At 40.1% G+C, this 12,886-nt stretch overlaps 1 protein-coding gene across 5 annotated transcripts in view; it reads left to right on the top strand.

Moving 5' to 3' along the window:
• The window catches only part of LOC137323846 (diacylglycerol kinase beta-like), a 479,766-nt gene that overhangs the window by 446,509 nt on the left and 20,371 nt on the right, over window positions 1–12,886 (top strand). Inside the window, exon 24 of one of the 5 annotated variants that reach the window (XR_010963457.1) lies at window positions 3,077–3,166. The exons of the other annotated variants lie outside the window; for them this stretch is intronic. The gene's annotated coding sequence lies outside the window, so the exon portion shown is untranslated. The remainder of the gene's footprint in view (window positions 1–3,076; window positions 3,167–12,886) is intronic. 5 annotated transcript variants of the gene reach the window in all.

Raw genomic sequence — 12,886 nt, 5'->3', positions numbered from 1 at the left:
CCACCCAACAGAGGCCTAGAGAAGAAAATCAGCCTCAAGAAATTTAAAAATCAGCTAGACTCCAGCCTAATTCAGTACAAATGTTGGGAAGGTATATTTGACTGTCTCCAAAGCTACAGAAGGCTTGAAGGGAAGAGCCAAACCACATTCAAACAACAACATACTTTGTGCTTTGTTCAGTTATGTGTATGACTGGCAGCTCCTTTTTAATTGATGGACAGTTATTTAATTCCAACAAGCCCTGGCAAATGATCGGGTAGTTTTTGAATAGTTCAACTGTTCAAATCGTTAATTGGTTGGAACATTTGGAGAAATAGGCTAGGCCAATTAGCTCCCGCAGTTAGAAAGACTACGATGAGGAAAGAATACTGCGTATTTAAAGGCTATCTGTAAAATAATAACTTGCCGTTAGATTGCACCCACTTACTATCTTCATTCAAGAAGTTGGTTAGTGTAATATCTATATTATATCACTCTTATATATTAATTTGTTTATCTTTTGGCCAATAAATATGCTTGTTCGTTAAAATCTGAAATGAGATCTGATGTTGTGATGCTCTCCCACTTTTTTTTAAGATGAAAGAAAGTTGATGTGAAGGAACAGGATAGATCCAGTAGCTAAAGCAACTTACGGAAAGGTTTATTGTTCATTATCCTGGTCTCGCTTTCAGAAAATTACCTAGATGCCAGAACTAATTTAGACACTCTCAAGGCTGTAGGGAGCTAAGACTCACCTATGAAAGTAGCCTAAAATACCAGTATCTGGGATAAGAAGGTAGAAAAGTTGCAAAAAAAATAATACCCCTTCCCCTGGTCCAATTGTCCACCGACTCTCTCACTCAGGGCTCACACATCAATTATGCCGACTTTGTTGAAGGACCAGAGAACTATTGCTATCCATGGAATGATACCCAAGCATAAGTTAGCATTTTCAAAAAGGTAGAGAGAAAATTGTCAGAGAAGGAGTTAAAAATGTTTTCCCATTAGGATGCAGTGCTTGAGTACAAACAAAAGAAGAACATAATGTGTAACTAAACGTACTGTAACAATTAACTGGGACAATTCTGTTAATCCGACTTACACTAATACATAAAGCCTGGGTTACAGCAATAGTTCTCAACCAGGTCATTAGTGAAGATGTGTGTATACAGACTGATAAATGCCAGTAACTTATAGGAAGCTTTCAACTTTAATCAGGGAGTCACTTCCCTAAGGGTCGTCATACTAATAAAATGTAATAAGCCATAATAGATTCCCCCTCATATACACCCATCACAAGCTATAAATTATTTTATTATGAAGAGTGTAATGATAAACCAATATGATAGTTATTAACCATAAACTTGCTGAATTAAACCTGCTGATTCAGTTCACAAAGATAGTGTATCACAAAGCTGAGCTGTTCTTACAAGAAGTTGGCAGACAGAAGTCCCCAGTCTCAGCTTAGATATTTGATCTCATCTGGGGGGGGAGGGGGGGATGGGATACCACAGTTGACGTCAATGTCTTGGGATAAGAAGGGGAAAAATCAGGGAGTATTCCAGCTTCTGTTCACTGTCCAGCGATCCCTGTTGGAAAGTGCGTATGTGTGTTTTGAGGTAGAAACAGAATCACGTTTGCATGTGAATAGCCTACTAATATTCACTGCCTCAAATGGTCACTTGGATGAGAAATTAGACAGCATACTTGGCAATGTATCTTACCGCCGCTCCTTTAGGAGAGAAAAGCAGAGGAGAAAATTGACAAAAACGGGAAGAAGGAAACTCTGCCCTACATTCAGCAAAATACTGCAACTCTTGCTGTCTGAAATGTTAAAAGACAAATCATAGTAACTTCTGTGTGGTGTATTAAAAGACAAACATTTAGAACAGATGCATGGCTTCAAGTTACTTTCACCAATGAACTGATTTTTATGTACATTCTATCTATTGTAACTGCTGCAAGATAATTGAGAAGGAGGATCAGTTCCTTGCTACACGATCAGTTGCATGAGTAATTCACATCCATTTACGGTAACACAAATACATTAGTGAGAATCAGCATCAGCAAGAAAGTAATAATTATTAAAATATATTGCTGTGTAGTCAACCATTTATTATATCATAAGCACAGACTTGCAACAACTATGTGATCAGTGACTCCTGTGTGTTTATAACTTGATAGCTTGGTTAGGAATAAAATATTTATGGTCTTGTTTTAATATAGATTCAAAGATGGATTACTGACAGGAATATGCACTCTCTACATTTGAACAAAATGGCAGTGCATTAATGATGAACTAAGACTAAGTAATTGGATACAAATAAAATTAAATAAATGTAAGGCAAGGATATGTATTATCACCATTAGCTGTTCATTTCATGTAAGATAAATAGCACACTTAAATTCAGCAAAATTGATGATGAAATTCAAACAGGGCATTCTGCAATCTAGAATATAATCCGCACAGATGATGATTACTACAGTCCCATAGGCAGTCATAAATATGCCAAGTAGACCTAAATGGAGATGAGAAGCAAACCAAAGAAGGCTAAATTGGGTCAGTTAACCAGATATTTAATTTTTGTTTGGTCCATTTCATGTTTTAGGTGCACTTGCTTGAATGACCTTTGCTTAAGTGCAGAGCTTAACATGAAATGTGAGATTTATAGCGTGTTCTCTCTATCATATTACTAGTCATGGCATTGGCAGCAATGTGGTGAAGTAATTGAGGTGGCACAGCTGCTTCCAGAGACCAGGCACATCAGAAAAAGAGGTAGTTTCCACAGGTAGAGCTGTACCAGGTGCCAGCATATACGCAATGTCATCACAAAGAAGAGGCCTACCTGGTACAGTTTGGTGAAGCACCATTGTGCTCACTGCCATCTACAGACTTCCCAGAGCCAGTGGGGGGAAATTTATGGAAGCCAGATGCACAGTTGCAAACATGACTTAGAAACAACAGCTTGCTCTCTCATTCACCAAGGCATAAATGCATTTGCCTCGTGTAGACTCAGATTTGACTCCTGATGTGTGATGAGTTGGCTGATCTCGGTTATCAAAGCTCTCATATTATCTCAATTATCGTAATTTATAGGATGTGTAATAAAACGTAACCACTGAAGCCAATTACAACTGCCTTCAAGGTGATCATGTAACCCACCATCTTTAAAGACCCTATGTAAATGTAAGTGGTTCTTAATGTTGCAGGGTCTGACCAAATGTTTTGATAGAGGCACATGTTTATTGCTTCCCTGCGGAAAAAGATTTCTCCTCTGTTTGTTTATTTAGGCACTGTTCATCCAACAGATTCTTAGATAACTTTCTAGACAAGGGGGTGAAATGACTCAAAATAGGGAACTTGCAATTCGTTCGAATGGTAGCACATGCCTTCAGTCATTGTGTTAGTATATTTGCTTTGTATCAGGCTCTACTTTCTGCATCTATCATGCATGTCTGAATTAAAACAATTAGTTTCAATGAAGTCAAATTGTCTAACGTAAAGCCCTGCTGCTGTTGGAAATGCACAAAGGTTTTGTTTGAACATTTTTTTCAGCCAACAAAACAATCTGCATGCTGCTGAATCCACAGCATGCATCAACATTATACAAATCCCTGATGGTGGATAAATGTTCTCAAATGCCTTCTGTACCACTGACGTCTCTTTATAATGTTAATGAACAAACTACTTCGCCACTTTTATATTGATCACAAAAATGCATAAAAATAAAAAGGCCTCTGAACTCCAAGGCTGATTAGCCAAATGCACTGAGTGAGAAATTGACACTGAGTACTGAGTCATATAGATCAAGGTGGTTCCAGCTTTGGTCCGTGATCTGTGCTGAGTTATCTACTTTCACATATTGCTATAGTGATGACAGTACAATTGGCCTAAGTGCTCACAGTTCAGATACCTGGGTTCTAGCTCCTGATCACTGTCCAGTGATCTCAGTTATGATCCCTGCTTCGTGCAGAGCTGACTCATGTCAGCTAAGGTGATGGTAGGCTACAGTAAGCCTCAGCATCTGATGTTAGGGGAAATTCAGTCAGGTTTCCCACTCCTGATTGCTGTGTGTGTGACAGACAGGATTGGTCTTGACTTATGATGGCCACTGCTGTTGAATAGTCTGCAGACACTTGTTGCTAAGTTCATGCATGAAAAATGACTAGTGGAGTGAAGTTCTGAAAGGTGATTAACACTCATGGGACTATGCCCTATCAAGAAATTAATGCCTTCAGGGAGAATAAGGGAGAAAATTAGCAAGGGCAAAAATAAGGCACAATCATTTTTTTCCTCCTTTCTGCTGGGAACATAACAGGGCAGTTTTAAAAAATTGTTTTTCACAGTGACTCTATACGATAAACTGGTATAAGTGAGTTCTTTCTTTAAGTGAGACTCTATGCAAAGTCATTGAAGTAATGAGTGGCTTTATTAGTCTATTGCTGTTTTTACATAGTATTCAGTTGGAATGAATTCCACGCCTGTATTGAAAAAAATAGTGTGAACCGAGGAGGGACTAGGATTTCAGAATTGTTCTCTGTTTACACGTCCATTGGAAGCAACAGGTTAGATCTTTGAAGGCTAAGTGACAACACACCACAATAGAATGCATAGAACCCCCGAGGATGTAAGGTGTGGTTTTTCTCAGTTTTTTTTATTGTGTATTTCAAACCTGTTATCTAGCCAGCAGGCACATACTTTAACAAAGTGGTTCAGCTCACACAAAGAAAGAACTTGGATTTATATGGTGCCTTTCACATCTTCGGGACATCCCAGTGTGCTTTACAGCCAATGAACACTTTGTAATGTAGGCAAACAGGATTCAAAAGTATTGCAGAAAGTCTGCCAATTTTTAACAATTGTAAACAATTTTACAACACCAAGTTATAGTCCAACAAATTTATTTTAAATTCCACAAGCTTTCGGAGGCTTCCTCCTTCGTCAGGTGAACGGTGTGGAAAATTTTTAACAAGATCACGATAAATATGGATGATGAAGGCCATTCGGCCAATCTTAGCTCACCCATCCAGAAAGACACTACGGTCCCCTATCACAGTATCCAGCTGTTTCTTAAATGATTCCACAGTTTTTGCCTCCACTACTATAGCCAAAAGTTCATTCCATGTGTTGGTCACTATTGGTGTGAAGTACTTCCTGACGTCAGCCCTAAATTTCCCTTATGCTAGTTTGAACCTTTATCTGCTTGTCCTATTCTCGTGGTTTAGTTTAAAATAATTTTCCATATTTACATTTTCCATTCTGTTTACTATCTTGTATACTGTACCTCTATAAGACCACATCTCAGATGCCTCCTTTCAAGGCTGAAAAGCCCGAGTATCTCCAGTCTTGCCTCGTACTTCAGTCATTCTTTCATTTGTTCTCATGAAGTGGATGATGCTGGCAAGGCCAAATTTATTGCCCATCCCTAGTTGCCTTGAGAAGGTGGTGAATCGCCTTCTTGAACCATTGCAGTCCTTGTGGTGATGGTGCTCCCACTGTGGTGTTAGATAGAGAATTCCAGGATTTTGAATCAGTGACTGAAAAAATGGCAATATATGTCCAAACCAGAATGGTGTGTGACTTGGAGGTGATCATGTTCCCATGATATTGCTGTTCTTGTCTTAGTGGTAGAGTTCATAGGACAGGGAGGTGTTCTCAAAGTAAGTTTCATGAGTTGCTATCGTGGATCCTGTAGATAGCACGTACTGTAGCCATAGTGCACCGGTGGTGAAGGAGCACTGAGAAAGCAGATTGCTGTGTTCTGGATGATATTGAGCTTCTTGAGTATTGTTGCAGCTATCCCTACCCAGGCAAGTATTGAGTATTCCACCAAACTTCTGACTTGAGCTTTGTAGATGGTGGAGAAGCTTTCAAAGGTGAAGATGTGAGCCACCTGTCACACGGTAAAGAAAGAAAGACTTGCATTTATATAATGCCTGTCATGACCTCAGGATGTCCCAAAGCGCTTTACAGCCAATTAAGTACTTTTGAAGTGTAGTCACTGTTATAATGTAGGAAACGCGGCAGCCAATTTACGCACAACAATGTGACAATGACCAGATCATCTGTTTTTAGGTGTTGGATGAGGGATAAATATTGGCCAGGACATTGGGGAGAACTCCCCTGATCATCTTCGAAATAGGGCCTTAGGATCTTTTACATCCACCTGAGAGTACCCAACCTCTGCCCTGCTCTTGACCTCTGACGTTAAGGATCAGCCTCGTAACTCTCCTCTGAAATGCCTCCAGGGCTTGACTGCCTACTTTGAGTCTCAATGACCAGAGCTGGTGTGTTCTGACCAGAGCATTAGACAGTTTGAGCATGACTTCCTCTGATTGTAGACTACTGTTTTGGCTTATATAGCTTAACATTCTATTTGCTTCGTTGGTTGCTGTTCTATCACGTTGAGCACAAAGTCTACTCGTACCCATAATTTCATCCTTAGTTATTTCAACACTTTTCATGGAGGACTTGTATTACCCATTTTTCTTTCTATGTGAAGTACTCTACATTTGTCCATATTACATTGTACATTGTTTGGCCCCTTACATATTTTGTCCAATTTGTGTTGTCATTCCCGAGCTGCCTCAAATTCAGTTGCTTGCCCCACCCCCCCTTTACTTTGGTATCATCTGCAAATGAAAACAATTTGTATAGAATTCCAAACTGTAAATTGGGAACAATAGGTTATAGTTAGGCGTAATACTTATTATTACTAACACTTTGCAAATCAGGCATGATTATAATCCTTTGGAGAAAGAAAATATATTGGATTAACATGAAAATCTTCCTGTCGTGTAGGATAAAGAGCAATTTATTTTAAGCAATTATTTATTTGCTCCATTTATGGCTTAATACAAGCACCGACTACTTCAGTGCACACATGGTCGTACAGTAGTTGTGTGGAAATTCGTGTTTCTTGATTGGAGCTTGGAGGAACAAATAAAAAGGATGGAAAAGTAAACTTTAAGCTTCCATAGGCTACGAACACAAATCAGTCGCTGTGAATTTTCACTATTACAGCTGCAAATCTAGGGGCAGAAGCTATTTTCTGCAAATTGTGACGTAAAAAAGAGACTGGTTGAAGTTGCAATGTGTGGTTAGTAGCAAATACAAAAGAGTTAAACTAATAAACAGGAATTTCATATGAACATGTTAATGAGTTTGTTAATAATATTGCAAAATGCAATTTCAAACCCAAAGTAAGAAGGCATTTACTTTTAAGTCAACGTCGGAGTTCTTAATTTAATTTATTTTATGTGGCATTAACCTTTTGCCAATACAATTACCCTGCAAAACAAAACATCATTTGTCCATGTACCAATATAATTGGTCATCTGGTTTTGCAACAAAACTAAAACATTCCAGTCCTGCTTCCTACATTTTATTCACTAATTAAGAATATTCACTCATCGTGGTTTCATAGTGAAATATCAATATTGCACGTTTTGTGCGTACTTTTGTTGTAATGAAAATGTTCCAAATTGTAAATGTGCTCTATTTGCTCTAGCCTAGCAGTAGCTAGACAACAGTGACCTGAGCTTAATTTAGGCTGTGAGTGGGACAGAGTAATGCAAGTGGAGCCCCAGTCCAAATGACCCATTTCTCTTTATGAACAGGTTGTACGGCAATTCAGGAACCGGAGCAGGTCTGAAATCTAGCTGTGGGTGTGCAGTATAACCACATTGAGTTCTTTCTGAACTCTGCAAATTGGAACAGAGGAAGTCAGCGTACCTTGCTGACATCTATTCAGTTTGAAATATGTCTTTTTTTCCTGTTCCAATTTTTCTTTTTTTTTCTTTTCAAATGTTATTCCCTTCTCTCTAAAGGGTTGTGACTCATATTGCACTATGGATCTACTGGTGCCAGCAGCCTTCAAATACTTCATCCAAGTGGTTATTGTTCGTTTGTGAGTCTAGACGATGTGTTGATAGTTTTTTTTTGACGATAGGGGCATTATAAACAAGCCCACCTCTGCCCTCATAAAAATATAACATAAGAAATAGGAGCAGGAGTAGGCCATACGACACCTCGAGCCTGCTCCGTCTTCAATCAGATCATGGATGATCTTCTACCTCAACTTCATTTTCCCGCACTATTAGTGATTCCCTTAGAGTCCAAATATCCATCGATCTCAGTCTTGAATATGCTTAACGACTGAGCATCCACAGCCTTCTGGGGTTGAGAATTCCAAAGGTTCACAACCCTCTGAGTGAAGAAATGTTCCCTCATCTTGGCCCTAAATGGCTGACCCCTTATCTTGAGACTCTGACCTCTAGTTCTAGACTCTCCAGTCAGTGAAACAGCCTCTCAGCATCCAACCTGTCAAGCCCTCTCAGAATCTTATATGTTTCAATGAGATCACCTCTCATTCTTCTAAACTCCAGAGAATATTGTCCTCGTCAGACATCTACACAGGTACACTTTCCATTAAGGGCCACTTGATAGTAAGCAGTAGTGATTTCTTTTCTCGTAGCATCTTTATTGTTCCTCCTGCTGACAAATCCACTCTACATTATAAACAGGGTAATTTTACCACTATAAGGGCCAAGGTACAAAAACACAGAGTTGATTTTCTTTAGTCATTCCTCTTAACTAATTATCTGAAGCTGGGGATCTTGTGGCTCTTTTCTGTGTCTCCTGCAAGGCTTGAATGTCTCCCAACTATCTCAGTGACAACAACAGCTAGCATTTATGTAGCACCTTTAATGTAGTGAAATGTCCCAAGGTGCTTCACAGGAGTGTTATCAAACAAAATTTGACACTGAGCCACATAAGGAGATATTAGGACAAGTTATCAAAAGTTTGGTCAAAGAGGTAGGTTTTAAGGAGGGTCTTAAAGGAAAAGAGCGAGATAGAGAGGTTTAGGGAGGGAATTCCAGAGCTTAGGGCCTAAGCGGCTGAAGGTACGGCCGCCAGTGGGCACAGTGATGAGAACACTATAGAGTTTAAGGAAGCACATACTTGCATTGGAGGCAGTTCAGAGAAGCTTCACTAGGTTGATTCCGGGTATGGAAGGGTTGTCTTATGAGGGAAGATTGAACAGGTTGGGTGTATACTCATTGGTGTTTAGAAGAATGAGAGGAGATCTTATTGAAACATACAAGATTCTGAGGGGACTCGATAGGGTCTAAAACTAGGGGGTATAGTCTCAGAATAAGGAGTCGCCCGTTTAAGACGGAAATGAGGAGGCATTTCTTCTCCTAGAGGGTCGTGAATCTTTGGAATTCTTTACCCCAAAAAGCTGTGGAGGCTGAGTCATTGAATACATTCAAGGCTGAGTTAGACAAATTTTTGATCAGCAAGGGAGTCAAAGGATATGGGGAAAAGGCAGGAAAGTGGAGTTGAGGTAAAAATCAGATCAGCCATGATCTCATTGAATGGCGGAGCAGGCTCGAGGGGCCGAATGGCCTACTCCTGCTCCTATCTCTTATGGTCTTATGGTCTTTAAATATATCATTGTCTGACTTTTATTCTACGCTTTTACTATATAATTCATTTTTACAATATCAAGTTGTTCAATAAGGATATGCAAGAAAATAAATAAATGCTTCCTATGTAAATTTTTATAGTTTAGCCTATTCTTTGAGATCAACCCATAATCTAGCAAAGCATTTTCCATTGCTAGTTCACCAGCAATTAACATATTGCAACAACTTCACATTTTTCTTCTTCCGTTTGCAGTCCAATCATATCCTCACTCAGCATTCATACATGCACAATTCCTGAAACACTGGATATCAATCAAGAATGGTAAATCTGATCAATTTTTTCCCTTCCCTAATTCAGGGTGCTGAGACCAAGTAGAATCCCCTTCCTACAAGCTGAAATGAAATATTTGAGCACAGACTGAAGATCAAAGCTGGAGTCTATCCCTCTCCGAAACATGTCAAATAAGTCTTAAGGCAGATATGGTAGTAGCAGTACTATAGAGCACCTTAGTGATTTAATTTTGTTTTCTCTCTGCACTATTCACCCCTATTCTTCTGAAGCTGCTGCCTCTAATGGGAGCATGGTCTGGTGCCAGCAGCTCCCTGGGACCTTGCCAAAGGAGGATTTCTTAATGCGTGAGCTTGGACATTGAGTGTTGGCACATTATTTGATCATGGGGGTGGGCCCAATATGGTCCTTACCTAACATGCGTATATGCATAATTTCAGCAAGGGTCACGGGATAGTATTCAGGAGCAGGAACTCTGGCTGATTTTACCCCTCCTTAGCTCGGGTGCTGAGGCCTTAGCAACATCCCCATTCCAGCCAAGATGAATATTTGAATGATTTATTCGGAGTGGAGCTACGTTTGGCTGACTGGGAGGGGTCGACCTCAAGATTTGGTCAACTTGGCAGGAAGGGAACCGAGCTGGGATCTGGAGAATGCTGACTTACCTAGTCCAAAGGCTGAGTCAGGAACTGCACAGACTTGCAGGCCAAAGACGGGTGACAGATGTTCCCGGGAGCAAAATAAAGACAGTCCTCCAAAAAGATTAAGTGGTCAAGACCCGATCCGCACTGTTCCCCCCACTGGATTTATTCAGAGTGGTGTTGCAGATCGGGTTAGCTGCAGTATATGCATAGTCTGAATACGGAGGAAAAAACTGCAGGAAAGTCTAATTGTTATGATCTGGAATGCACTGCCTGAAAGGGTGGTGGAAACAGATTCAAAAGTAACTTTCAAAAGGGAATTGGATAAATATTTGAAGGGGAAAAAATCTGCAGGGTACAGGGAAAGAGCAGGGGACTAATTGGATATCTCTTTCAAAGAGCCGGCACAGGCACGATGGGCCGAATGGCCTCCTTCTGAGCTGTATGATTCTAAGTCAGAAGAACACAATAGCCTAGAGATTAAGGTTGATGATATTACTTGTTCATATGACAACGTAACCGATTTATAATAAAAAGTAATTAACAATATTTTCTAGGCTTAAACATAAAATGTACTTAAACGTAAAATCTTGGTATCAGGGGTATCAACCTGTAGCCGTAGAGGTACATTTTGCCCTTGACCCCCAGCCATTAGGCCCACAAAGCCTAACCAACGTAGTCCTATTTGCACTTAGATTTCTTATTCACTAGTTAGTCCTGCTTGAATTTTGTCGGCCTGGAGATTTGGAAAGAACTCTTTTTAGTGCTGCTGCTTCATTGGTGCATAAATCCTAAACAGAACACCGACATCTGTTAGCGTCAGCAATGTGAGAAAAAAATGAAAATTAATGGGAATATGTATTAAAATTTTATAGATGGCCCTCAATTCCACTGGTGTGCACCTATGCTGTCTCACAAAAATCAAAAGTTTGGACATCCCTGGCTTAGACTATCTGTCCAAGTCCTGGATTTGGTTTGAACCCACAACATTCTGACTCAGATAAGAGTGCTACCACCTGAGTAGACCTGGCACTGTAAGAATATTTTTAGGAGGTAGTCACAAGATAAAAGTTGCAACTTAATTCTTTCATCCAGCCTTTTGACATGTGAAAATAAACAATCTTAAGTTCTGCCAATAAAAGCCCACTTCTCTACGTTAAGTCAGCAACAGGATGGGACACATGTCTTCTGTAAAGCAACAACAACAGTATCTTGACCTCATTGCATGTTGAATGCCTTTGAACTGATGTTTGAATACAGAAAAGACAGTTGGCATGGTAACCAAAGCTGGGAGCCTTGCCTGCCACAACAGGCCATGCAACATCAGTCGACATCATCACTTAGTCTGTTCTGACTCATCCTGCTGATTGCTTGTTGCTGAACCTAGGAGAAGGCGACAAAGAATATGTAAGGCCTGAAGATAGATGCAGGTTCTGACAGACCAGCTGAAAATATCTTTTTGTAATACAGTTTAAATAATCATCACTGTGTAGGCCGACTAAACTTTTCTGCATCGCACTTAGCAATTCCAGTAGTGTGTGTCGTGATTTTCTTTAATACTGTGTTTCCAAAAATAGAATATACAGTGGAAATCTGATGTGTGCAACACCGCGAGGTAAACATCAAAGAGATACTTCTATTAAAATAATATTTCGGGGTAGAATTTCCACAGGAGTTCTCCCGATCTCCTGTCAGCGGAAGATCAGGGGAAACCCTGGAGCTACAGCGCAAATCATTCAATTTAACAGCACGTATAGCAAGCATCAGACTTCGATTCCCTTATTCCCCACCCCTCCATACTCATTAGCAATGGCAAAGCGTGGGTGATTTTTATTTTCCCACTGCATGCTGGCTTCAGCTCCACACCGCCAATGCAGTCACCTCCGATTGAAAGTGGCTGTTCTCAAGAATAATGCAAAGGAAAAAAATTGCTCCCAGTTTGACTTCCCTCATGTCCTGAAGGAGATGACTCATGCTTGGGGCATGGTATCTGGGAGCCACTGGCCCTTGACGACCTTAACCAAGTGGCCATTCTTCATGTGTCAGCCTAGACAGTGTGAGTGGATGAAGTATCGACCTATAAGGATCATCACAGCTTAACCCAATCCCTGCCCTGCCCAATATTCACTAAAGTAGTAGGAGCCACTGGTTAGTATCCAAGAACAAGAGGCCAGTTCCTCTCCAGCCCAGGTATAGTTAAGCAAATTGCCAATCAACCAACTCAGTACATTTTATGAATCAAACCTGGGATCTTCCTGTTCCTTTTAGCTCAGTACCACACCACACACTGAGCCACTGAACAAACCAAAAATAAATTAATCAAGATAGACTGGCACGTGACCTGGTGGGCAAGAATTTCTAATGGGCTTATGACTATTTTGATGGAGTTTGTATTTTGTTTTCCGATCCCAAAGCCAGTGAGGAAATGGCTCTTTTAAACGTCCTGCACGTCAGCCACTCAAAGGCAATTCCGACATAATAAAAAAGCACAGCAGAAATAGATTTCAATGTACGCATGAATCTTATTTCAAAAGCTCTAACGTAT

Source organism: Heptranchias perlo, chromosome 7 (assembly GCF_035084215.1).
Source record: "Heptranchias perlo isolate sHepPer1 chromosome 7, sHepPer1.hap1, whole genome shotgun sequence".
Taxonomy (NCBI): domain Eukaryota; kingdom Metazoa; phylum Chordata; class Chondrichthyes; order Hexanchiformes; family Hexanchidae; genus Heptranchias; species Heptranchias perlo.
This window is presented reverse-complemented; position numbering and strand designations above follow the sequence as displayed.